Below are 27,872 nucleotides of genomic sequence, written 5' to 3'. Positions count from 1 at the left end.
TACAATTTAGCACAAATAAATTATACAGACCCAAGTACAGTTATACATACACAGCGCTCTGGACCAGATCCCAGCATCAGCAAGATAACCTCCGTCAATCAGCATTCAGCAAGGAGACTAGCCACCCAGGGTCAGAGCACACATATTTATACCCCCCAGAAATAGACAACACAATAGAAAGGCTTGTTGCTGATGCCATTGGTTCCCAAGGGGGACGCATCTGTTACAGAGCATTTAACAGGTTGATTCAAATAGACACAGTCCAGCCTCCGACAGCTGGTTGCCTCTGTTTCCCGCCTCATGCAAATCCTAACAGTTGGTCTTATAATGTATATTTCGGTGCTTGAAGTCTCTGCGGTCCATAAGTTGCGAGTGCATGTTGCGATCTTCCCACCCATGATACCGGGAAGCTGTGGAGAGGGTGCAGATCAGTATAATACCAAGCACGGCACACTTATCATGTATTAAACCTGAGCTACTGAATAACCTTTATTTCACAGCAATTATAATAAATGAACAAACTTGAATCTTATACTTTAAAGCTTATGGGACCTTGTATGTAAATATGTAATGTGTAAGTATGTGGGGTTTGATAGAAAGATGCTAGTTAACTTGGGGCAGATGCGTGCGCATGAGGCTAATAAACAGCATTTTCATACAGGATCTTATGCATTCGCTAATGTGCGACTAGTTAACAGCGCAATTGTGCGTTTTTATGTGTGTATGAGGAATGGTGTAAGATGCAATCGCATGATGCTAACAGTAACATCGCCATATTTACTTAAGTGTGAGTTTAGCTAAAATGGCGCTGGACGGCCATTCGCAAAATGGCGTCTTGCGATCTCATTTACAAGATGGCGTCTTGTAGCCAGTCGCAAGATGGCGTCGTTACGATCTAATTTTAAGCTGATCTTGTCTCAGCCAATTATCCAGCTTCGACAGTCCACCCTTTGATAGCAAACAACATGCTATCACAATCTGATTTTAAAAATTAATTTAGGCTTACATTTATATGTTATTTAATGTTATTTTGGGATGGCACAAGGTGGTTCTTAATCCATCAATAATGTGTCCCTATTTGGGGGCATAAGACTACTATTATACGCACACCGCGGATCTTGGAAGATCGTGAGGGTGATGTGGGGATGCATCATTCCTATAAAGGCAGTCTTGAAGGGAAATTGAGACTTTACATTATCTGAGGTGTTTCAAAAGTAACATTTCAATAATATATTCTATGCACTTCTAAATATAATACATTAGATGATGGTGTTTCCTAGTTCAGGGTTGTAGTGCAGTTCTATATTTACCTCAGTATTCATATTGCCATTACTGATCAATCGCATGATGCTAACAGTAACATCGCCATATTTACTTAAGTGTGAGTTTAGCTAAAATGGCGCTGGACGGCCATTCGCAAAATGGCGTCTTGCGATCTCATTTACAAGATGGCGTCTTGTGGCCAGTCGCAAGATGGCGTCGTTACGATCTAATTTTAAGCTGATCTTGTCTCGGCCAATTATCCAGCTTCGACAGTCCACCCTTTGATAGCAAACAACATGCTATCACAATCTGATTTTAAAAATTAATTTAGGCTTACATTTATATGTTATTTAATGTTATTTTGGGATGGCACAAGGTGGTTCTTAATCCATCAATAATGTGTCCCTATTTGGGGGCATAAGACTACTATTATACGCACACCGCGGATCTTGGAAGATCGTGAGGGTGATGTGGGGATGCATCATTCCTATAAAGGCAGTCTTGAAGGGAAATTGAGACTTTACATTATCTGAGGTGTTTCAAAAGTAACATTTCAATAATATATTCTATGCACTTCTAAATATAATACATTAGATGATGGTGTTTCCTAGTTCAGGGTTGTAGTGCAGTTCTATATTTACCTCAGTATTCATATTGCCATTGCTGATCACCATCATAATTTCGTGCTTTCGTTTTATGGAGCATACACATGGTCAGATTGGTCAGACTTGTCAGATGAACGATTGAATGATTGAACGATTTTTGATTGCATTAAAATGAATGGAATCGTCCAAGTCTGACTGCAAACACATCAGATGTCAGATATCGTTATCTGACAAACGGGAACGCGCATTGTAGATCGTCCATCGTTCAGGCATGTCAGATATGTCAGATTTTCCTTCAGATATGAACGACTGAACGATTTTTAAATCATTATCGTTCATATCTGAAGGAAAAATCTGACCGTGTGTATGCACCATTACTCTATTTTTACATTTTCCACACTTCAACACTATAGGAACACACCGGACACATAGGCCAATTATTATGATGACAATCAGTATAAGGATCAAGAATTTGCCTATGCTGGCGATCACTTCCTGGACCCATTCCCCCAGGCCTGAGAACTATTTCCCTGGGTTCAACCATGAGACCCATCCCTCTATTTTCTCCCATACTTCAGCCACTGAAGCATTATGGTTCTTACAAAACTCCCATTTTAGCTGCAGAATTTTGTCCATCTTCCGGTCTATCACCTCTTTGGGGTCGTTGGTATCATTGGTGACATAGGTGCAACACTTTACTCCAAATTGGGTGGCCAATGTTACGCAATACCCTCCAGTAACAGCAGTTAAATAATTTCACTAGGCTGTGTTGCACCAGTTCTTTCTTGTACGCTTGCAATTCTCTCCCTGTATACTTGAATGTGTCATCATACATCTGGATGATATCATCTATTAATTTAGCAAGTTCCTGAATATATCTAAAATTTAATGTACACCGAGCGATTCTGGTGGGATCCAGTGCGGCTAAAACTTGGAAGCCAGTTGTCTCACTAATTAGCTGAGTGGCTTTATGCACGTCACCAGGTATCATATTTCATTTGCCTCTGTGTTCATACTGCGTGTGAAGATATGGTGATGGTGTGTTTTTATGGATACCGAGCATTTCAACATGTGTGAGGGTCATAACTTCTGGGACTACTCTTCCCAGGTAACAGAAACCTTTGGAACTCGGGGAGAGCCACTTATATACCTTTCTTCCACATATAAAATACACATTATCAGGGAGAACATAAGGAATAGTATGCATCATTATCATTAAACACATTTCCCTTGCAAACAATCCTATCTCAGGGTCTTCCATCTGGTATATGCAAGTCTCTGGTTGTATTATTTTAGCACAATAACCATCTGGTACCTTACCAATAGTTTCTTTGGTGGAACTCAATGTATACCTGTACCTAAAATGTCTCCCACTAGATTTAATTGAGTGTAACAGATCATGGTTTATGGACTCATTATCAGCTCTCTGTGAGAAGGTCATCGTCTGATTATTCCCCGTCACTTCCCAACTCCCGGGTTTATTGGGGTTGGTTATGTTTAAACACAAAAGTGATCTATCTACTTGGAATTGATAGCGTTTGAAATGAGGTGGTTTGGATGAGAGGAATTTTCCATCCAATGTTTTCCCTTTTGCCAATTCTAAAATTTCCGTGATATTCAGCGGAAATGGCACCAACCCTATGTTATGCTGTCACTGTGGCACATGTGAACACACCCAGCAATCAGTGTGATTTAATACTTTGCCTACCATGCTATGATAATCCTCTAAAGGATACCCACCCCAGTACGGGTTATATTTAGGCTGGCACCGTTGAATACAGTTCTCATCAACTAGGGACCCACAAAGCTCACAAATTCAGGAATCTTCAGACGATAAACCTCCACACCGTCCCCGAGTATCCGGAATTATAGCTCTCTTAACAATGATAGTACTAAGATTGGTCAGACACTCCCCTGATTGGCATTGCACTCCTCCTGACTCCACTCCATCAGCACTGCCATCAGCTCCCATCTCCTCAATTGGTCCCCCGTCACAGAAACTGGATATCCCCGAACCAACCAGAATGGTGAAAACTCTGGAAAAGAATATGAAAATGAACACAGCAGGCCAGTCCATTGTCACAACAAAGACCTGCAAATTTCTTTTAGTTCAGGTATCTCACTATGACCTTTTCAATCCTCCCGGAACAAGCTTGCGATAGACAGGTCCACGTTATCAGCCTTGTCTCCGACTTGTTTCTCCACCGGTTGATTGACCCTTTTGCAGTGAGTAGAATGGACCCAGGTATCTCTCTCAGCCACCTTCAAAGATGTAGTACTTGTCAGCAGCACCTGGTACGGACCTTCCCACCGATCAGTCAAACAACCTGAACGCAAGAAATTTCAAAGGGGGACAGATTTAGAGTGGGTCTAGGAGTGGTCCTTATACTATGCAGAACCAGTGGTAACGCTTCTGGCCATCCTAGTCCTGTCTCTGCCATGATTTTACTTAACTTATTTTTAATAGTCCCGTTCATCCTCTCTACCTTGGCGCTGGCTTGCGGTCGGTAGGGGGTGTGAAGTCGGCTATTAATACCCATCAGCTTACACACATTTTGAAAAACATCACCTGTGAAATGAGTACCCCTGTCACTCTCACTGATTTTAGGGATACCGTACCTGCATACAAATTCCTGAACTATTTTCTTGGCAGTAAACGCAGCAGTATTAGTGGCCGCTGGGTAGGCCTCAACCCAGTTGGAAAATACGTCAGTGCATACTAACACATACTTAAGGTTCCTGCAGGGTGGTAATTGGATGAAATCAATTTGTATTACCTGGAAAGGTCCATCAGTCGGTGGAGTGTGGGATGGTTCGGTAGGGATCGCTTTCCCTATGTTCTTCCTCAAGCAGGTCAGACAGAAAATTGCTCTCTTTTCTGCTTGGGAAGAAAAACCTGGTGCGCACCAGTATGCCCTCACCAATTTATATATACCTTGCTTTCCCAGATGAGTCAGACGGTGGGCTGCCTCAGCCAGGCTGGGGTAATATGCTTTGGGGGCTACTGGCTTACCTTGTCCGTCCCTCCAGAGCCCGGAGGACTCTTGCCCACATCCCTTGGAATTCCAGATGGACTTTTCCTGAGTTGAACACAAATTTTGCATCTCAATTAATTTCAGCATGTCAACTGTTTGAAAAGACATAATTTGTTCAGTTGGAGAAAACATTTTTAACCCTGCTGCCCATTTTGCAGCTTCATCGGCTCTGTTGTTGCCCTGTGACACCGGATCATCCTCACATGTATGGGCTTTACACTTAATTACTGCCACTGTTTTGGGCAGTTGAATTGCTTTTAATAATTATTTTGTGTGTCTGGAGTGTGCAACTGGTGTGCCTGCTACTGTCATAAAATTTCTCAAACGCCATAGAGCCTCAAAATCGTGCACCACCCTGAACGCATACCTAGAGTCCGTGTAAATGTTAGCAGACTTGCCTGCTGCCAGTTCACACTCTCTTGTTAGTGCTACTAACTCTGCCACCTGGGCTGAGTGAGGAGGACCAAGAGGTTTAGCTTCTATGATGTCTGTGTCATTTACAACAGTATAACCTGTACATAACTCACCTGTGTCTTTTGTCTATGACAACTCCCATCCATGTAAAAAGTCACATCTACATTCTCTAAAGGTGTGTCACATATGTCAGGTCTAGCAGTAAAGGTCTGATTTAGATATTCCATACAATTGTGGGCATCATTATGTCCGCTGAACTCACCTCCCACCAGCAACTCATCCCCTTCCACCCTTTGTACATCATGTTGTACATATGGTAGGTATGTTGCTGGATTCAGCGTGCTGTAACGTTTAACAGTGATGTTTGCAGGTGCAATTAGAGCTAGTTCCCATTTGGTAAACCTAGCTGAAGAAACATGTCTGGTTAGGTCAGAGTTCAGCAGAGCAGATACAGCAAGAGGCGTGTATACAATCATATCATGGCCCAATGCTACGTCCTCACTTTTACTCACCAATAGAGCAGTAGCTGCTACACTTCTCAAACAGGTGGGGAGTGATCTTGCCACAGTGTCAATTGGGCACTGTAGTATGCTACGGGCCTACTGGCATCACCATGTTTTTGTGTGTGGAAACTTTCAGCACAACCATCGGCTTCCGTACAATATAAATCAAAAGGTTTTTCATAATCAGGTATTCCCAATGCAGGTGCTTTTGTCAGACTATCCTTAAGATTAAGGAAACCCTGCTCTGATTCCTCTGTGTGTATGACACGATCGGGCTTTGAGGAAGAGACTAAATCCCTGTAAAGGCAAGGCCAAAATAGAAAAACCTGGGATCCACATTCTACAGTATCCACACATTCCCAAAAAGGTACGAATTTGCTGCTGGTTCTGCGGCAGTGTTATGTTCTGTATGGCCTGGATTTTGTCATTTGTGAGATGTCGTAACCCCTGAGTTAGGCATTGTCCCAAATATTTTACTCTGGATTGGTACGGCTGTAGTTTGTCCTTAGCAACCTTGTGACCTGTATGCGAGAGATGAAGCAACAAATGTTTAGTATCATTCAAACATGACATAAACGAATCAGAACATAGCAAGGCCTGGTAGTAGATACTGGGGCTGTCTATGAAACCTTGGGGCAACCGTGTCCATGTATATTGTACACCTCTGTATGTGAATGTGAATAAATTCTGACAGTCAGGGTGGAGAGGCACAAAGAAGAAAGCAGAACAGAGGTCAATGAAAGTGAAATGCGTTGCTTTTGGTGGGATCTGCATAAGAATGACAGCTGGATTTGGCACTACGGGGAATTGGCTCTCTACTACACTATTAACACCTCTAAGATCTTGTACCAGCCTATAACCCCTCCCACCACTCTTCACTGGAAAGATGGGACTATTGGCTACACTAGCTGTACAAACTAAAATTCCCTGTTGCAATAATCACTCAATTATTGGAAAAACCCCTAATTCTACCTCCTGTTTTAGTGGGTACTGGGGAATTTTTGGAGCTTGCCTACTACTTTTTAAATTTACCATTACTGCACTTACGTTTGCCATTAATCCAGAGTCCTGTCCATCCTTAGTCCAAAGGGAATCTGGAATTTGGGACAACATTTGATCTACCTGAGATGGATTTTCATTTAAACTGGTAGAGTGATACATTATCCTTTGGGGAGTGTCCAACATATCACGCACCTCGTTCGCGACTCTCTCTGGGATATCTAGAAATACACCATCAGGGGTGCAGTATATGACACATCCCATCTTGCATAACAAATCTCTACCCAGCAGGTTAGTAGGAGCCGATGCAGCCAGCAGAAAAGAATGCCTGGTATGCAACGGCCCGATAGTAAGCTCTGTGGACTTTGTTAAAGGATAATGTTGCACTTTACCTGTTACACCCATTGTTGGTACTGTCTTTTTTGGTCACCTGTAAATTAACGGGAGATTTTATCACTGACCTGGTCGCCCTTGTGTCTATAAGAAAAGGATATTTAGTATCAGCTATATCAACCATCATGACCGGTTCTTCCCTAGTACTTCCCGTTAACCTGACTATCTGTAGACTACAGGTATGACCTGACCCCTAGTGTTGGCTACCATTCTCCAATAATGCATTAACGGCCACAATTGGAGCTGGTACCTGTTGGACATTTGATGGCTTCTGTGCATATCCTTTAATGGGATGTCCAGGTACTCTCTAGTTTGGGGGTCCTACCCTTTTTACCGGACAGTTTCTATTTAAATGTCCTAATTGTTTACAATTAAAACATGCTCGTGGATCAGATGAAGACACGTGTTGTTGTGAGATTTGAGCAGGGGAGAAAGGTGGTGGATATGGGTAGGGATATGGAGGATATGGGTATTGTGGGGGGCATGAAGTTTGTGGGTAGTATGGGACCTGTGGTTGTGTAGGGTATGTGGGATAGGGCTGTGTTTGCAGTTGCGTGGAATTAGTGAGAGCGTGTAGCTGTTCAGGTGTGAGTGTGTGTGTGGGTGCAGGTGTGTCTGCTGGCTGTGATGTTACCATCATTCCTTCCAGAGCTTGGATACTGACAGCCATTAAGTTTTTGCTCTGGGTCTCTCTTTTCTTTGAGATGTTTTTATCATGTTCTATGGCAGATTCTATGAGGGTGTCTATTGTGACTCCCCTCCAGCCAGGCTGCGAGGTCTGAACCCGGGTCTTTAGGTTCTCTTTAAGACTGTCCATGAGTATGGTGACTATCATTCCCCTGTGGTGAGTGCTATCTTTAATATCCTCTAACCCAGTGTACTGGGTGATAGCCTGCAGAACCCGGTCACAATAATCTTCTGCAGATTCTCTTTTTGCTTTATGGTGAAAATTTTGTTCCAGTTAACTACTACTGGAAAATATATACCCAATTGAGTTACAATGCGGGAAATGTTACCTTGATTTACTTGGTCTGTTAAGGGAACGTCACCATCCAATAGACAATCCGTGATAAATTTTGTCACGTCGATATTGCGTGGTAGACAGGCCCTTAACACCACTCGCCAATCTTTATTAGTTGGCTCATGAGAACTACCCAAATTCCTCAAAAATCTCTGACATTTGGCTAGTTCCTTTTTTGGATCGGGGAAATCATTTATGATGGAATTTAGTTCTGCCCTTGTCCAAGGACAATGCATTACCACTTCCCTCGTGGGCACTACACCGTTCACATCTGCATTTCCATTCGGAACAGTTATTGTCCGAATGAGATGCAGACCGGTAGCGCTGCTACCTTTTGACCTTGTTACCTGGCTGGGGGTTTAATCTGTGGCTGCTACGTATGATATTAACAACTTCCTCTATGGGTGCAGAGGGTGTTAGCACTTCCCTTGCTGTTACCGATGGAGAAGGCGGCACCATTCGTGATTGTCGTGGTACAGCATCTATCATTTGTACAGCATGGGAAATGGCAGACATTACAATAGGCTCATCATCCACATCATGAACATTTTCTTTATGGTTGCTTAAGAGAGGGTACAAATTGCTTGTTACATTTTTATGGGTTTTTCCGATAACTGTACTTGCACCCCCATCCACATAAGGTGGCGGTGGTGCGCGTGAACTGCTGGCAATACCTTCTGCAACGCTACCTTGCTGCACGTGCACGCTATTTTGCGGCACGCATGCATTGCAATCCAGCGCTGCGGGTGTATTTTCTGGCAATGCGTTCGCGACGCTAGTTTGTGTCGCTTGCACATTTTTAAGCCACGCATCCCCTTCATGCTGCCACAATTTGAAACATTCATAATATTTTACCTTCTTACCTCGAGACCGCATCAGACTGATGTGGTCCCGGACATTATCCAATACATCTTTATCAAAACTACCAATTCTGGGAAACGGTCTACCACTCTTCATCGTTATCTTAAACCATACATCACAATACCTTATTGCATAAGTACCGTACTGTGTGTGCATAATACGATGTGCTGATCCAAGCGGCGCTTCCATTAGTAGCACATCATTGTCTAACATCTCTATTGTTTGCGTGGCTCCCTACTTGAGACAATTCCTACATTTTTCAATAAAGATTTAAACTGGTGAAAGACAGTCAAGATACTTTCACTTACCTGCGGACGCCTTGGAAAAAGGTTATATCCACCAAACCCTATGAAGGACCTCTAGATGCCTTCACTCACCTATGGAAGGAAGATGCTCCCATACAATAAAATCCCTTTTTGACTACGTTTCAACTGCTAGGGGGCAGCAAAGTACCCTTTGTGTTCCAGTTGATTTCGTCCACCCTCCCACCAGCTCACAATCGCAATCTAGCCAAGATTATGCGGTTCAATTATAGTGTTCAAATAAGCCTAACAGATCACACACATTGATTACTGAACGCTATAATCACGCTGGGGGCCGAACCCTAACAAAAATAACAAACCATACACCTGCTCTGTGTAAAGTAAACGGTAAGCTGCTACCGAGTCACTAGGCCACCTCACTGCGCCTAGCACTTAAGGGTCCTACGATACCCTTAACATTTAGGTCCCGAGTTACGCCCTAAACAAACACTCACAGTTACACACTTTTTTCCTGCGCAGAAAAATACACATTAACCCAGTTATTGGCAACAATTGAAAAATGTAAACTCAATGGCTTTGTTTAAACACGTAGCAGCACAACCGGAAATGCGTATACGCTATTGTGCGATTAGTCGCATACACAATAATGCGACTACTACACAACCGTATGACTTACCCTTAGCTGCGTACGCAAAAGTGCATCTCTATTGCAACTTAGCCGCGTGCGCAATACTGCGACACCCCTTTTAGCGTAAAATACTATCAACAAAGGAAAACAAACTTTTTCCTTTCTTGTCCCTAGATTCTAGTCAGCGTACCTGGATTCACACGATAATTGATAGCGATCTCTCAGCACCGAGTGGTTGCAGGGAAAACTGCGTGTGGCCACTATCCACCCTTTGGTGAGATATCGATAACTGTATTTTATCGAGTGAGCAGGTAAGTGACTTCACACTACGAGCCCCCAACTAACGATACTAACTTTGAACCTCTATACACTCCTGCCTATACCTTCTAATATCCTTCCTATGAACCTCTAAGGATGACGCTATTTTGCGTACGCAGTCTTATAGTAAATAAAGACTCCAGACCTTGAACCTGTGGTTCCAAAGCACAAAGTATTATTCAAGAAAAAGTACAGTCAGTTACACGCAATGATCTAAGTACAATTTAGCGCAAAGAAATTATACAGACCCAAGTACAGTTATACATACGCATGCGCTCTGGACCAGATCCCGGCATTCAGCAAGAAGACTAGCAACCCAGGGTCAGAGCACACATATTTATACCCCCCAGAAATAGACAACACAATAGAAAGGCTGGTTGCTGATGCCATTGGTTCCCAAGGGGGATGCATCTGTTACAGAGCATTTAACAGGTTGATTCAAATAGACACAGTCCAGCCTCCGACAGCTGGTTGCCTCTGTTTCCCGCCTCATGCAAATCCTAACAGTTGGTCTTATAATGTATATTTCGGTACTTGAAGTGTCTGTGGTCCATAAGTTGCGAGTGCATGTTGCGATCTTCCCACCGATGATCCCGGGAAGCTGTGGAGAGGGTGCAAATCAGTATAATACCAAGCACGGCTTACTTATCATGTATTAAACCTGAGCTACTAAATAAATAACCTTTATTTCACAGCAATTATAATAAATGAACAAACTTGAATCTTATACTTTAAAGCTTATGGAACCTTGTATGTAAATATGTAATGTGTAAGTATGTGGGGTTTGATAGAAAGACGCTAGTTAACTTGGGGCAGATGCGTGCGTATGAAGCTAATATTTGGCATTTTCATACAGAATCTTATGCATTCGCTAATGTGCGACTAGTTAACAGCGCAATTGTGCGTTTTTATGTGTGTATGACGAATGGTGTAAGATGCAATCGCATGATGCTAATAGTAACATCGCCATATGTACTTAAGTGTGAGTTTAGCTAAAATGGCGTTGGGCGGCCATTCGCAAAATGGCGTCTTGTGATCTCATTTACAAGATGGCGTCTTGCGGCCAGCCGCAAGGTGGCGTCATTACGATCTAATTTTAAGCTGATCTTGTCTCAGCCAATTATCCAGCTTCGACAACACACATCGCTGTCCATGGTGCTACTGTAAGTACTGCCGTACACACATCGTTGTACATGTTACCTGAGCAGTGCCATACACACATCGCTGTCCATGTTACCTGAGCAGTGCTGTACACACATCGTTGTACATGTTACCTGAGCAGTGCTATACTTACATCGCTGTACATGTTACCTGAGCAGTGCTATACACACATCGCTGTCCATATTACCTGAGCAGTGCTATACACACATCGCTGTCCATGTTACCTGAGCATTGCCATACACACAGCGCTGTACATGTTACCTGAGCAGTGCCATACACACCACACATCACTGTCCATGTTACCTGAGCAGTGCTATACACACATCGCTGTCCATGTTACCTGAGCAGTGCTATACACACATCGCTGTCCATGTTACCTGAGCAGTGCTATACACACATCGCTGTCCATGTTACCTGAGCAGTGCTATACACACATCGCTGTCCATGTTACCTGAGCAGTGCTATACACACATCGCTGTACATGTTACCTGAGCAGTGCTATACACACATCGCTGTCCATGTTACCTGAGCAGTGCTATACACACATCGCTGTCCATGTTACCTGAGCAGTGCCATACACACAGTGCTGTACATGTTACCTGAGCAGTGCTATACACACATCGCTGTCCATGTTACCTGAGCAGTGCTATACACACATCGCTGTCCATGTTACCTGAGCAGTGCTATGCACACATCGCTGTACATGTTACCTGAGCAGTGCCATGCACACATCGCTGTACATGTTACCTGAGCAGTGCCATACACACATCGCTGTCCATGTTACCTGAGCAGTGCTATGCACACATCGCTGTCCATGTTACCTGAGCAGTGCTATGCACACATCGCTGTACATGTTACCTGAGCAGTGCCATACACACATCGCTGTCCATGTTACCTGAGCAGTGCTATACACACATCGCTGTCTATGTTACCTGAGCAGTGCCATACACACATCGCTGTCCATGTTACCTGAGCAGTGCTATACACACATCGCTGTCCATGTTACCTGAGCAGTGCTATACACACATCGCTGTCCATGTTACCTGAGCAGTGCTATACACACATCGCTGTCCATGTTACCTGAGCAGTGCCATACACACAGTGCTGTACATGTTACCTGAGCAGTGCTATACACACATCGCTGTCCATGTTACCTGAGCAGTGCTATACACACATCGCTGTCCATGTTACCTGAGCAGTGCTATGCACACATCGCTGTACATGTTACCTGAGCAGTGCCATGCACACATCGCTGTACATGTTACCTGAGCAGTGCCATACACACATCGCTGTCCATGTTACCTGAGCAGTGCTATGCACACATCGCTGTCCATGTTACCTGAGCAGTGCTATGCACACATCGCTGTACATGTTACCTGAGCAGTGCCATACACACATCGCTGTCCATGTTACCTGAGCAGTGCCATACACACATCGCTGTCTATGTTACCTGAGCAGTGCCATACACACATCGCTGTCCATGTTACCTGAGCAGTGCCATACACACATCGCTGTCCATGTTACCTGAGCAGTGCTATACACACATCGCTGTCCATGTTACCTGAGCAGTGCTATACACACATCGCTGTCCATGTTACCTGAGCAGTGCTATACACACATCGCTGTCCATGTTACCTGAGCAGTGCTATACACACAGCGCTGTCCATGTTACCTGAGCAGTGCTATGCACACATCGCTGTCCATGTTACCTGAGCAGTGCTATACACACATCGCTGTCCATGTTACCTGAGCAGTGCTATACACACATCGCTGTCCATGTTACCTGAGCAGTGCTATGCACACATCGCTGTCCATGTTACCTGAGCAGTGCTATACACACATCGCTGTCCATGTTACCTGAGCAGTGCTATGCACACATCGCTGTACATGTTACCTGAGCAGTGCTATACACACATCGCTGTCCATGTTACCTGAGCAGTGCCATACACACATCGCTGTACATGTTACCTGAGCAGTGCTATACACACATCGCTGTCCATGTTACCTGAGCAGTGCTATACACACATCGCTGTCCATGTTACCTGAGCAGTGCCATACACACATCGCTGTACATGTTACCTGAGCAGTGCCATACACACATCGCTGTCCATGTTACCTGAGCAGTGCCATACACACATCGCTGTCCATGTTACCTGAGCAGTGCCATACACACATCGCTGTACATGTTACCTGAGCAGTGCTATACACACATCGCTGTCCATGTTACCTGAGCAGTGCTATACACACATCGCTGTCCATGTTACCTGAGCAGTGCCATACACACATCGCTGTACATGTTACCTGAGCAGTGCCATACACACATCGCTGTACATGTTACCTGAGCAGTGCTATACACACATCGCTGTCCATGTTACCTGAGCAGTGCTATGCACACATCGCTGTCCATGTTACCTGAGCAGTGCCATACACACATCGCTGTCCATGTTACCTGAGCAGTGCCATGCACACATCGCTGTCCATGTTACCTGAGCAGTGCTATACACACATCGCTGTCCATGTTACCTGAGCAGTGCTATACACACATCGCTGTCCATGTTACCTGAGCAGTGCTATACACACATCGCTGTCCATGTTACCTGAGCAGTGCCATACACACATCGCTGTCCATGTTACCTGAGCAGTGCTATACACACATCGCTGTCCATGTTACCTGAGCAGTGCTATACACACATCGCTGTCCATGTTACCTGAGCAGTGCTATACACACATCGCTGTCCATGTTACCTGAGCAGTGCTATACACACATCGCTGTCCATGTTACCTGAGCAGTGCCATACACACATCGCTGTCCATGTTACCTGAGCATTGCCATACACACATCGCTGTCCATGTTACCTGAGCAGTGCCATACACACAGTGCTGTACATGTTACCTGAGCAGTGCCATACACACATCGCTGTACATGTTACCTGAGCAGTGCCATACACACAGCGCTGTCCATGTTACCTGAGCAGTGCTATACACACATCGCTGTCCATGTTACCTGAGCAGTGCCATACACACATCGCTGTCCATGTTACCTGAGCAGTGCTATACACACATCGCTGTCCATGTTACCTGAGCAGTGCCATACACACAGCGCTGTACATGTTACCTGAGCAGTGCCATACACACATCGCTGTCCATGTTACCTGAGCAGTGCCATACACACATCGCTGTCCATGTTACCTGAGCAGTGCCATACACACATCGCTGTCCATGTTACCTGATCAGTGCTATACACACATCGCTGTCTATGTTACCTGATCAGTGCTATACACACATCGCTGTCTATGGTTCTAAAAAAATGGCCAAATGCATTGTCTTTATAATGGTAGTACTGTATGTATTTTAGCAATGAGGTGATGCGCTTTTCCCAAGCACATCTAGGTCAAATGCTTTTACAACAGTCAGAGGTATAGACTTTCCACATTATAGCCAGGTAACGCACCCTTCTGTATAAGTATATTTAGCTGGATCTAGTATGATTATTGGTAATAGCTTAACTTTTAATTTTTCTAATTGTTATACTAAAAAAGCTGTCAGATTAGGGCGATGGCGTGGAAATATTATTTACAGTAAAAATTAATAGATGAGATTAGATGTTAGGCTCATTTTATTTACTCTTCTTTGATCATAAAAATTGAAACCCAACTAGATATACTATGGATTGACCAATCTGCAATCAATAATTCATTATATTTAAGTTACATTTAGTTATATTTGAATAACTCATATTTACTTTTTCACATTTATGACATTTGATCCACGTGTTTGTGTGACCCATATCTAATGCTGGGTACACACTTAACGATGTGTACCTAGCCGACATGTCGTGCGGTGTGTCCCAGCGGTGGTGCCGGCATCGACAAATGCGTACACACTTTCAGATGCCGGCAGCGATGACTCAACAGCAGGGGTCATGCTGCATTCGGCAGCATGACCCTCGCTGACGATATCGGCTGTCAGACCTGCATGCAGGACCGACGGGCGATGACGCTGGCGACGGGCAGGAGCGCGCACTGTCAGCGACATAGCTGGTACACACTGCCCGATGTGGATGATATGTCGTTTGATCCATCAGACCAGACGACTTATAGTCTAGTGTGTACCCGACTTAAGATACTTTACTACCTCTTCTTTTAGGTAGCCTTAATGAAATCGGTGAGTGTCCTATTGAGAGGTGTGACTTATCGCTGTGCAACATTTTATATTGAGAAAAAAAACTATTCTCCTCTAGCAATCAATTTCCACTTCAATCTGCATTTCTGTCCTCTCCACAAATGTGTATAGAAAATTCTATTCTGATTATATCTGTGATATAGCTTACAGATGTATCCAATTTATGTGGCTTTTCGGCTTAGGATGGGGTCTACAGAGCTGTAAAAGTTTGTATTGTCCAGTAAGAGCACTGGGAATCTGGGGCATTTCTTGCTGATTGTAGATTAGGCACATGGATGCACCTATTTTTGCAGATACTTGCAAAAATGAGAGATCATTTGCAGGATGTGATGACTTAATTGAGATAAGGAGGGGGAGGAGGAGAATTGAATGTGGGGGGTAATCCTTTATTCACGGTAGGACATAGAGACTTTGGCCCTCATTCAGAGCCGTACGCTATTTGCGGTCGTTCGTTTAAAAACAAGGGGTGGCTATTCAAATGATCCGTACGCACATTGCAGTCTGTTCACGCCTCTAAGTCTGAACGAGCGAGCAAAACATACGCTCGTTTATTTGTTAAAAACGCCCACTGGCCGCACGCATCCTACGTCATGTCCGCTATTTATTAGATTAATCGAGTACATCGACCAGCGTATGAACTGCTCGCTATTCTTGTGGTTGGTGTTTGCTACCACAAATTTGCGTGCAGTTCGGGCTATAAAATAACCCAGTGACGTGGTCAATGACGCTGCTGTTTTAAATATACACACCCATAAAACGCCCGTTTTGACCTTTAAGCACGCCTGCGTTCGGATCTCCACTCCCCATTTTCAAGCACCTTCCCCTGTTACCACCCACATACGCCTCATTCTGTCACTCAAAATAGCCGGCACTCGCTATATAGCGTACAAAGGATTTTCGGCCGCACTGACTGGTTCGCGCATGCGTACTAAAAAGCGTACGCATGCGCAGATGTGCAAACATCGCTCGGAACGAGCGTACTGTTGTTAACGTGCGGCTCTGAATGAGGGCCCTTATTCCTGGCAAAGAACTTTTCTGGAGGTGATTGGACCTCGCCCAGTACTACTAATGGGATACCATTTTGCTCCTTCCAGTGACACTTTGCGCTGTAACTAATGTAACAAACACATTTAAACGCACAAAGTGACACATGTTATAAAGCATTCTCGATGTTTACTGATTCTCGTGATTTAGTTAACACATAAATGCAACTATACCGGGCATTTAGGGAATAAAAATGGAAAGTTAATGAAATTAATATACGCATGGTGATAAAGTGTTATCAGGGTGGGTTATAAAGTGAGGATTTAATCTTTGCACCGTCCAGGTTTTCAGGGGAGGAGCCTGCAAAGCAAAGTGTAGATTTATTGTCAAGAAATCATGACATGCGTTGGGAAATTATTAAATGAAAGAAGCCTATGAGGTCTGAATTTTTCCTATGGTTCTCTGCCACCTTGGTACTACTCTCTAATGTCCTGGTCCTCAATACATATGAGAAATCAGGACAAAACATATCAGTGGCTGAATTTGAAGATCTTCTCAATACTACTGGGAGGGGCAGAACACTTGATATTTTTAACTTTGCATAAATGATGCATATAACAATATATAATGCTAGTTAGATAACATATATAGAGTAACATAGGTTACTCCAAATATAAATTCTCCCCTACATAGCACAAGAACATATACAGTATGTATCACCCTGGAAGTCTTGGATTAAAAGTGTTCGGTCTCTTGAAAGCTCAGAAATTATAGAAATATAACTGTTGTACTAGAATCTTGTAATAAAATTGCCCCATGTCATAGCCAATAATAGTCTGTGACCCAACCATGGTGTACTAGAGCACGAGCCCTGTACTCGGACATCAGGATCACGCGATATAGCTTGATGGAACAATAAGTGACCTTGGCATTGATATTGATACAGCGGTTCCCCCATCACAATCAGTATTGGCAAGTCTTGCCATTCCGAAGTCACTGAAATGGGGTCTCCATTCTCACTTGGTTTATACTGTGTCACAATCTCATTATCCAGGATGTCAGTCTGCAAAGAGCAAGACCTTTCTCCAGCTGATTTGGATTCCATCTGGAAGTGACAAATATACCATTGAGAATGATGAGGAATAATAGGTTACGGATCTGTTTGACAACATAAGCCTCAGAGCTAATGCGGCAATCTTCCTGTTGACTTTTAATGTCAAGCACTTATTTTGCATCCTATGCGGGGATTGTAATAGCAGTAGTAATTTATGTATTTATTTTAGCCATATGTGGTATTTTTGCAGTAACTGGTACGATAGAATTAAATATTATTATACTTCCAATTTTAACACCTGAGTAATTTTAGTCAAATAAATTAGTAGGTTAAACTGTTAGAATATTTCTACTAGAATATGGTAATTAGTTAGCCATGCAAAGTTTTTCTATATGGATTATGCAGAATAAATGGTTCCTGGGGCTTTACTAATGGGTAGCAGGGGTTCCGGACTATAGATAGGCAGTACAAAGGTTGACCATGTCTAGATAGACACCAGATGTCAGACAGTCATTAGGCCGACTGGAACAAAAGGTCAACAGGGGCAAAAGGTCGACACACTAGGAGGTAAATTTACTAAGAATCGAGTTTGGTCAAGATGACAATCTCGGGTTAGTTTAGGCATGTTTTTCATCTTGCAAATTTACTAAAGGCAAACTCGGGTTTGTTTGTGAGAGAGTTCGTTCATCTCACTCTTAAAACTCGGGCAAGTTTGCAGACCTGAATCTTCTCACCATTGGCCATACTCGTAAGTACTTTTCACCAAAAAAATACATCACACAAATTTACCAAGAATCGAGATTACAATCTCGGGAGAGATGCCTGCAAACTTGCTGCCAAATTGCCGTTTTAAACACTCACCTCCTGATCAGCGAGTTTTGCAAAAACATGCAGAAATCTTTTTTTTTTACTGGTTAGTTTTTTTTTTTATTTTGTTGAAAAATGACGTGAGGTCACCCCCCGAAACACTAACCAGCCCCGGACTTGCCAGCCTGTTCTGGTACCTAAAATTACGGGGAACAAAATGAATAGGTAAATTTGGTACCAGCACCAGGCAGCAGGGACAGGGCTGGTTTTAATTATAGGGGCAAAAAAAATGCGTAGGGGTACCCCTATATTTAAAACCAGTCCTGGACCCTTACTAGCGGGGGGCTGATGCCACAGCCAGGGGATCCCTTTCACTGGGCCCCCCAGCCGCAGCATCAGTCCTTACCGCTGGTCAGCCCAGGCCAGGAATCCCTGGGGAGTTGAGTACCCCTCCAATCAAGGGGTACCCTCTCCAGGGCACTTCTGGCTTAGGCTGATCGCCTGGGGCTATCCCCGCCACCCCTGGTGCCAGCAAGCCTCCCCCGCATGCTTTTACTTGGAGAACCACAAGTACCAGCATGCGGGGCATGAAGGGCCTGCTGGCACCTGTAGTTCACCTGTAAAGAAATTAGTAAAAAAACACTACGCACACCGTGAAATTAAAGTTTTATTACACATATACACATATACATACATAAACACACTGACTTACCTGCTGCCAGATGTTCATGTCCCGTTGTCAACGTAAAGTATCCAAGCGAAAAACCTGAAAGAAAAAGCCAATACTCACCCTTATGTCCCGCAACGTTCTCCGCAGATATCCATTTCTGTGGGCGGACACACTGTAACAGCATGTATCAGCATGCTGTTACAGTCTTGCTGATGAGTTCAGTCTCCCGGCCGCCAGCCAATCAGCGGCGGCTTCCATTAGCGGCCGTTCATTGGCTGGGACCCACGTAGAGGAGCCGCTCATTGGCTTAGTGTTTTTTGGGGGGGACCTCACGTTATTTTCATAAAAAATAAACCAAGTTTTTTACAGGTACAACACAAGCAGCCAGCACATATCTCACTGATATGTGCAGGCTGCTATCTCAGGCGAGATTTGCAGTGAGCAATCTCAGGTCAGTAATCACATCTTCACTTGTAACTCGGGAGAGAAATCTCGATTTGCTTCAGCATCGGAAAACTCACTTTCAGCTAAACTCACTTCTTAGTAAATTTCCAAAACCAAAAAAAAACAAACAAGCCCGAGTTTAGGCAAAGCAAATCGAGATTAAATAAAAAAAAAATTCGACCTATCTCGATTCTTAGTGAATTTACCCCTAAATGTCAACATGTAAGAAGGTCGACAGGGTCAAAAGGTCGACACAGAAATTGTCGGAACAAAAATTTTTTTTAGGGTTAGGCACCAGAAGGGAGGGTTAGGCACTAGAGGGGACAGTTAGGGTCCGGCACCTACCCTAACAGTTAGGTTAGGCACCAGGAGGTAGGGTTAGGTACCAAGGGGAGGGTTAGGGTGAAGATTAGGGCTAAAAAAAAGTGTCAAACTTTTGACCTTGTCAACCATTTTACCCATCTACTTTCTTACATGTTGACCTTTTGTCCCAGTCAACCTATTGACTGTCTAACATCTGTTGTCTAGACATTGTCTACCTTTTTACTGTCTATCTGTTAATCCATACCCGCGTAGTAGTGTGGCACAGGTGGTGCTGCCTCACAGCACTGGGGTCATGGGTTCGGTTCCAACCAACGACCTATCCAGGTTTCCTCCCACAATAATACATTTGAAAAAAAATACCGGTAGGTTTACTGGCTTCTGACAGAATATTAACCGCAGTGTGTGTGTCCATGTGATGGGGAATATAGGGCGATCTGCGCACGTGCAGGATCTGTGTCTGCCATGACAGTCGCAGAGCCCCCTAAGCTGCAGCATGATTAACACACTGCGGCCGCTTGGGGGCAGGAAAGGGGCGGCGACGGACAATGTTACAGATAACGGGGGAGTGTCAGCCCCACTTTCTTGGTGGGCCGAGGCCAGTGGCTGCGTCCTTGGACGCAGCTTCACTGGCCCTGGAAGCGTGAAATACACGGTCTCTCGGGTTACCCAGATGTCCGATTTTGACGCACATGATCCGATAGCTGCGTCTTCAGGCCTCTCAGGTTACCCAGATGTCCGATTTTGACGCACATGATCCGATAGCTGCGTCTTCAGGCCTCTCAGGTTACCCAGATGTCCGATTTTGACGCACATGATCCGATAGCTGCGTCTTCAGAAGCAGCATCGGATCACAGACGGGTGCAGGAGGCATCTTTTTACACAAAAACATGTCGATGGGACTAGGACACACCTGGAGACTGCGCTGATTAATTGGATAGGACACCTGTATATCTGTGTGCGACTGAGTCTGTATACGAAGCTCAACGCTTCACACTCACCTATGGTCTATGGCTGATGGTCAGTGGGTTTTTTTTTTTTTACATTGATGGAGCGACGCCACACCATCGATGGCGGCACCCAATATTGGGGCAACATTGGTGGCACAGGTCCAATGGCTGAGGTCTGCACATGCGCTGCCCTCAGCCATTAATGGCTAAACCACAAACTGTTTTCTACCGATGGTTAAAAGCCATCGACCATTGATAGTATAGTCTTTGATGGCCATCACTACCCCGAAGGAACATTATGACACTCTAGAAATATCCAGGCCTGCTCTGGCGGTAAATGTACCCCTGATAAAGACTGATAAATTATATAAAAGCAACTTATATCCTTTATTGACTGTGAGAGAGGTGGAGGCAGCTATCTTGATCAAAGTTACATTCTTGTTCAATAATGAAGATGAGCAAGAACATTTATTTTTAGTTATTCCTATCGCCGTTCCCCAGTGACCGGCTGGTCAGCCATGTGAGGGGGAGTTCTGTGGCACATTATAAAGGAAGGGCAGGTTTGGGAACACTCCTCAATTTGCATTGCAAACCTTCCTGACAGGATTTTAGAATTTTCATAAGGAAATTTGACACGGGCACAATTCATTTCAAGGTAGAATTAAATAGTTGACTTATAACGACCCATTAATGTAAACAAATCTGTCCCATTGGGATTGCAGTCCCCAATTGCCACATTACCATATGCCACTCTGCGAACAATAGGCATGTCTGCCAACACGAGTGATGGGAAGACAATACATTGCCGGTGTGTATGAAATGAATAGTTGTTAAATATGGATGTCTGCGTCTCTTTGCTGAGTTTTGTTCCTGGCTCTGTGCAGGCAGATTTCCCTGTCGCTGTGATCCACAGGGCAGGGAGAGCAGGAGGTGAACATGAGCGACCCATGATGAGTGTCTTTGCTTTTGGCTACGATTTAAATGATTTAAACTAAACTGTCAGGGATCGTAGTACTTGGAAAGTCATTCTGCTGAGCTACATTGAGAATAGGATTGGACTGGACATTAGAGTGAAGAGAGGGAACTAGAAGCTTGCACTCTCAGGCCCAATGGGATCAAATGGAATTTAGTAGCGCAGTATAAATATGTTTAAAAGTATAACCATTTACAGACTACTATAAGTCCCTTATCATCTCCCTTGCATCTATAGCTACAGCATACTTGCCTACTCTCCCGGGACTGTCGGGAGCCTCCCGAAAATCGGGTGCTGCTCCCGACACCCCGCAAGAGTAGGCAAGTCCCCCGGAATAGATGCCGGCTCTCCGCTAACCCCCGCGCCAGCCGCAAAAGTGGGCGGTGCGGGGGTGTGATGACGCGATTCAGCGCGAATCGCGTCATCGTAGCCCCGCCCCCTGCCTTATAATGCCAGTAATATTGGCATTATAAAGCGGGGGGCAGGTCCACTATGACGCGATCGCGTCGGCACGCCTCTGCTCCGCCTCTTTGACCTGCCCCCATCCTCCCTGCTGGACGGACCTGCCAGCCCCCTCCCGGATTCCCCTGCCGAGATGTCGGCAAGTATGAGCTACAGTAGTTAGATTCAGGAGCAATGTGGCAAAATAATATCATTGCTTTCTGATATCAAAAATGCTTTATTTTGACTCGGGCTGGCTTTTTTATTTGGGGGATTGATTACCCCACTGATGACCGGAGGATTTACCGCTCACCTGCGCTTTAAGCCGAGTATTGTTCACACCGGCCGGTCGGACATTCTGCACCATATTTACTAAAGTGCGGGTGTTTAGAAGTGGAGATGTTGCCCATAGCAACCAAGCAGATTCTACTTATCATTTATCTAACACCTTCTAGAAGATAATAGCTAGAATCTGATTGGTTGCTATGGGCAACATCTCCACTTCCTAAAACCCTGCACTTTTGTAAATATACCCCTGTGAGTAATGTGGAGAGCTGAGGCTCCCGGCGGCTCCTTGCATATCACTCTAAGGGGTTTATTTACTAAGCAGTGTTAGGAGACAGAGTGAAAAGTGATAAGGTGCCAGCCAATCAGCTCCCAACTGTCATTTTTCCAACAGCCTGTGAGATGGCAGTTGGGAGCTGATTGGCTGGCACCTTATCACTTTTCACTCTGTCTCCTAACACTGCTTAGTAAATAGACCCCTTAGGGCTCCAGTGTGTAGTGATATTTTAGTTTACCGTCCGCCGCGTTTTTTTTATTCGTTTAGCTTGAATTTATTAATGTTCTTGTTGGCGGCGAGCGGTTATGTTATTGAACCTGGCAGTGCTGTTTTTTCTTATCTCCGCAACGCTGACAAATGAACTGGTGAGGGTGGTGCCAGCTGCTGCTATTACGGGAGTGAGAGAGGAAGGGGCTACCACCGGGCACCAGCTGCCTCCTGCTATGACTGGAGGGGCGAGGGGTGAGCTGCCGGCTGCTGCTGTGGGTGGAAGGGCTGTCGCCATCCGCTGTACACTGGGGGAGATGCTGGCTTCTGCTGCTGCAGGAGGGAAGTGCAGTTTGCTGTGCAGTGGGGACAAGGAGGGGCCGCCGGCTGCTGCTGTGGGAGAGAGGGAGGAAGGGGGTGCCACCGACTGCCTCCTGTTACTTGGGGGTGAGGGGGGAGCCGCCGGCAACTACGGGAAACAGGGAGGGAAGGAGGAAGGGGGTGCCGCGAGGCATTGGCTGCTGTGATCTGGAGGTGAGGGGGGAGCCGCCGGCTGCTGCTACTGTGGGAAAGAGAGAGGGAGGAAGGGGGTGCAGTCTGCGATGCACTGGGGGGAGGGGGGCTGCCCCATGCTCTGTACCAAGGAAGGTACAGAGTACATGGGACCCATAAACACCACTAAACATTTATTCAAAATAATTAAAACTTGAAAACCAGGGAGGGGGCGGAGACTAGTGAGAGAAGGGGGCTGTTAGTGAAAGGGGAGGTGCAGAAAGTGGGAGGGGAGGGACTGATAGTGAGAGAAGGGGCAGAAAGTGAGAGGGGAGGGGCAGAAAGTGGGAGGGGAGGGGAGGGAAGGGGCAGAAAGTGGGAGGGGAGGGGCTGATAGTGAAAGAAGGGGCAGAAAGTGGGAGGGGAGGGGCAGAAAGTGGGAGGGGCTGATAGTGAGAGAAGGGGCAGAAAGTGGGAGGGGAGGGGCTGATAGTGAGAGAAGGGGCAGAAAGTGGGAGGGAAGGGGCAGAAAGTGGGAGGGAAGAGGCAGAAAGTGGGAGGGTAGGAACGGAAAAGGAGGTGCAAAGTGAATTGCTGGCAAGGACCCGGATGCTGCATCCTCCAGCCGGGACCATTACGCTCATCAGTGCTAGATAACAGCAGCTGCAGGAGGGAAAAATCAAAGGAAGGCAACGAGCGATGGTTCAAAATAACGCTCGATGTTAAATACAGGTCTGCATATTTTTTGAACGGGCGTATGAAAAATAAAAACCCTGGGTGGAAGCTGCAAACCAGCGCTAAATATCATTAATAAATATCGGATTCCTCTGTAACGAGTTTAAAAAGTGCTCAAAGTAAATGGAGCCCTTAAGCTGCAACAATATTATTACTATTCCAGTATTGGATACCTGTAATACAGAGTAACTTCACACATACGCTGCCTGGAATATGTGCATACATTTACTATCAATAACTTCAACCAGTGCACACTGTAATGGAATGCTCTATGGGACAGTGAGATATCCATGTATGCACAGCCTATTGACCACTCACTATGCCTGCCAGTACTCATCAGTTACCCACGTGCTATTGATTTGTGTTACTATGTGTACAATTCACTGAACGTGTTCTTATTTTGCTAATACAGCATTTGATTATCTTTTATTGTACTGTATGTCAGTGGCATAACCAGGGCTGGTCGGCCGGGGCTCGTGCCCTGGGCGCCGTGGGACCGGCGTCCGTGGTTCAGGTCCGGTAAAGTCGGTGTAGTGCGGACCGCAGTGAGTGCGGTCCGCACTACACAGTAACACACACACCGCTGCCGGCGCTACCCGGCTACGGTGTGTGTGTGTGTTTCAGCAGCCAATGAGAGTCAGACAGACTCTCATTGGCTGCTGAGCCCACTGCTGCTGGAGCTCATGAGCTCCTTCTGGCTCCCGCAGTGGGTGATGGGATAGACGTCATGACGTCTCTTCCATAGTACAGATTATTATTATTGTGAGGGGGGAGTCCTGTGGCACATTATAAAGGAGGGGCAGATTTGGGAACACTCCCTGGCCGGGGGCACTGTATAGCGGCACTGTATCACTACTGGGGGCACTGCATAGGGGGGACCACTACTAGAGGCACTGTATAAGGGGCACTGCATAGGATGAGCCACTACTAGGGGACTGTATAAGGGGCATTACTGGGGGCACTGCATAGGAGGACCACCACTGGGGGCACTGCATAGGGTGGACCACTACTGGAGGCACTGCATATGGGGTAACACTACTAGGGGCACTGTATAAGGGGGAACACTACTGGGGGCACTGTATAAGGGGCACTGCATAGGGGGGAATACTACCGGGGCACTGTATAAGGGGCACTGCATAGGAGGGCACTATAGGGGGCACTGTATGGGGCACTACTGGGGGTACTGTATAAGGGGCACTACTGGAGGCACTATATAAAGGGCACTACTAGGGGCATTGCATAAGGGGCACTACTACGGTGGGCATTGCAAGAGGGGAACTACTATTGGGGGGGAGTTAAGGTGCAAATGGAATGGAAAGGAATGTTCCCAGAGTGATGAGAAATGGGGGTTTTGTCATGTTGACACGCCCCTATTTTTCAGTGGCCATGCCAACTTTTCGGCGTGTGCGGCTTCGGTGCACGCACATAGGTGGAGGGCTCTATTATTTATCTTGCCCTGGTTTCCAAATACCCTACTTAAGCCACTGCTGTATGTGCATTTACTGCCCCACTCCCGGGAGTATTATAATACTGGTTATTTACTATTAATAACGCTTTTTATATTTGCATTAATAAAAGGATATTTATCTTTTATTTGCTGTCCTGTGTGATAAGCGCCACCAAAAAAAGAAAACAAACAAAAAGAAAACACTGATCACTTTTGCAGAAGCTTGAAACATCACTCAGTATAATGGGTAGAACTGATTGCTTGTCAGCCACCCAATGAAGTTTAGTGACACATTTTTACAAAACGATGTAATCATTCTAACTTCTCCAGCCCTACAATATATTACAGGTACCGACATAGCCAGGGGCAAATTTTGTTTTTACGTAAACCTTGGTTGGTGTTACACAAATACTGGTGAGAACATGTACTGTATAATGTGGCAGGTTACTACACTGGTTTCCACAACTTATGTAGTGCATCGGTTATTGGCAATCGCAGGGAATTGTCATCGCATATTGCGAGGTATGGTGAATGGGAAAAGTCTCTAATTCTTGCAAAAAACTGATATTTTCAAAGGATTTAGGGATCAATATGCCGACAAGTGGTGATGTGAGAAGTGGTTCACCACAGGGTTTCACCCACTATTATCTACTGTCACCTCACCAATCCCCGGTGTCCTCTCCCCACTGCACATCACCCACTATTATCTACTGTCACCTCACCAATCCCTGGTGTCCTCTGCACGTCACCCACTATTATCTACTGTCACCTCACCAATCCCCGGTGTCCTCTCCCCACTGCACATCACCCACTATTATCTACTGTCACCTCAACAATCCCCGGTGTCCTCTCCCCACTGCACGTCACCCACTATTATCTACTGTCACCTCACCAATCCCTGGTGTCCTCTCCCTACTGCACGTCACCCACTATTATCTACTGTCACCTCACCAATCCCCGGTGTCCTCTCCCCACTGCACGTCACCCACTATTATCTACTGTCACCTCACCAATCCCCGGTGTCCTCTCCCAACTGCACGTCACCCACTATTATCTACTGTCACCTCACCAATCCCCGGTGTCCTCTCCCCACTGCACGTCACCCACTATTATCTACTGTCACCTCACCAATCCCTGGTGTCCTCTCCCCACTGCACGTCACCCACTATTATCTACTGTCACCTCACCAATCCCCGGTGTCCTCTCCCAACTGCACGTCACCCACTATTATCTACTGTCACCTCACCAATCCCCGGTGTCCTCTCCCCACTGCACGTCACCCACTATTATCTACTGTCACCTCACCAATCCCCGGTGTCCTCTCCCCACTGCACGTCACCCACTATTATCTACTGTCACCTCACCAATCCCCGGTGTCCTCTCCCCACTGCACGTCACCCACTATTATCTACTGTCACCTCACCAATCCCCGGTGTCCTCTCCCCACTGCCGTTCACTTTCCCTGCTCTGACTGCAATCTGTCCTCCCAGTAGCTAGAAATCCTGTCACTCTCCTCTTATCTCCTGTCTATTAATATCTCAGTTTCACTCCCTTCTATTCTGGATTTTATTACATCAGTTTCTCTTTCTATCCGTCTCTCTCTGTCGGTATTGTTCCTGTGTCCTTAAACTTCCCTTTCTTGGGTCTCACTCATGGTCTGTATCTTAAAGTTTGCTCCGCAATCTCTCTCTCATAGTGCTTCAGTAGACATCTTATCCTCCCCTCATGTAATCTGTCCATTATTTCTATATATATTATAATTGTTCTCTTTTTTACTTCTTTTTTTTGACAACTGCTGCCTTTTGCTCCTCTCGCTCTCTGACTGATGGATGAAATGTACTTACTTTTCCCTGCATGTCCCTCTTCTCTCTTCCCCATACAGCTGCTTCTAACCTGGTTATTCTGCTTGTAAGGATATTTTCTTTAGATTTATCTAAGTAGCCCCTTTTTGTCCTAAGTTCATTTTCCATCAGGCAAAGGGTTACAGCGAGCATCCTATAAGTCCCTTTTGTAATGTATAGATTTACTTTCAGTCATCAGAAAATCGATGAACAAATCAATCATAAATTCTTCATTTTCATTTTGCAATTCTACTTCAAGGACACGAGGGGCAGCTGGGTGGTCTGTGAGGGTTATAAT

The sequence above is a fragment of the Taudactylus pleione genome, unplaced genomic scaffold (assembly GCF_031769625.1).
Source record: "Taudactylus pleione unplaced genomic scaffold, aTauple2 ptg000484l, whole genome shotgun sequence".
NCBI lineage: Eukaryota > Metazoa > Chordata > Amphibia > Anura > Myobatrachidae > Taudactylus > Taudactylus pleione.
Note: the sequence above shows the minus strand (reverse complement) of the source record.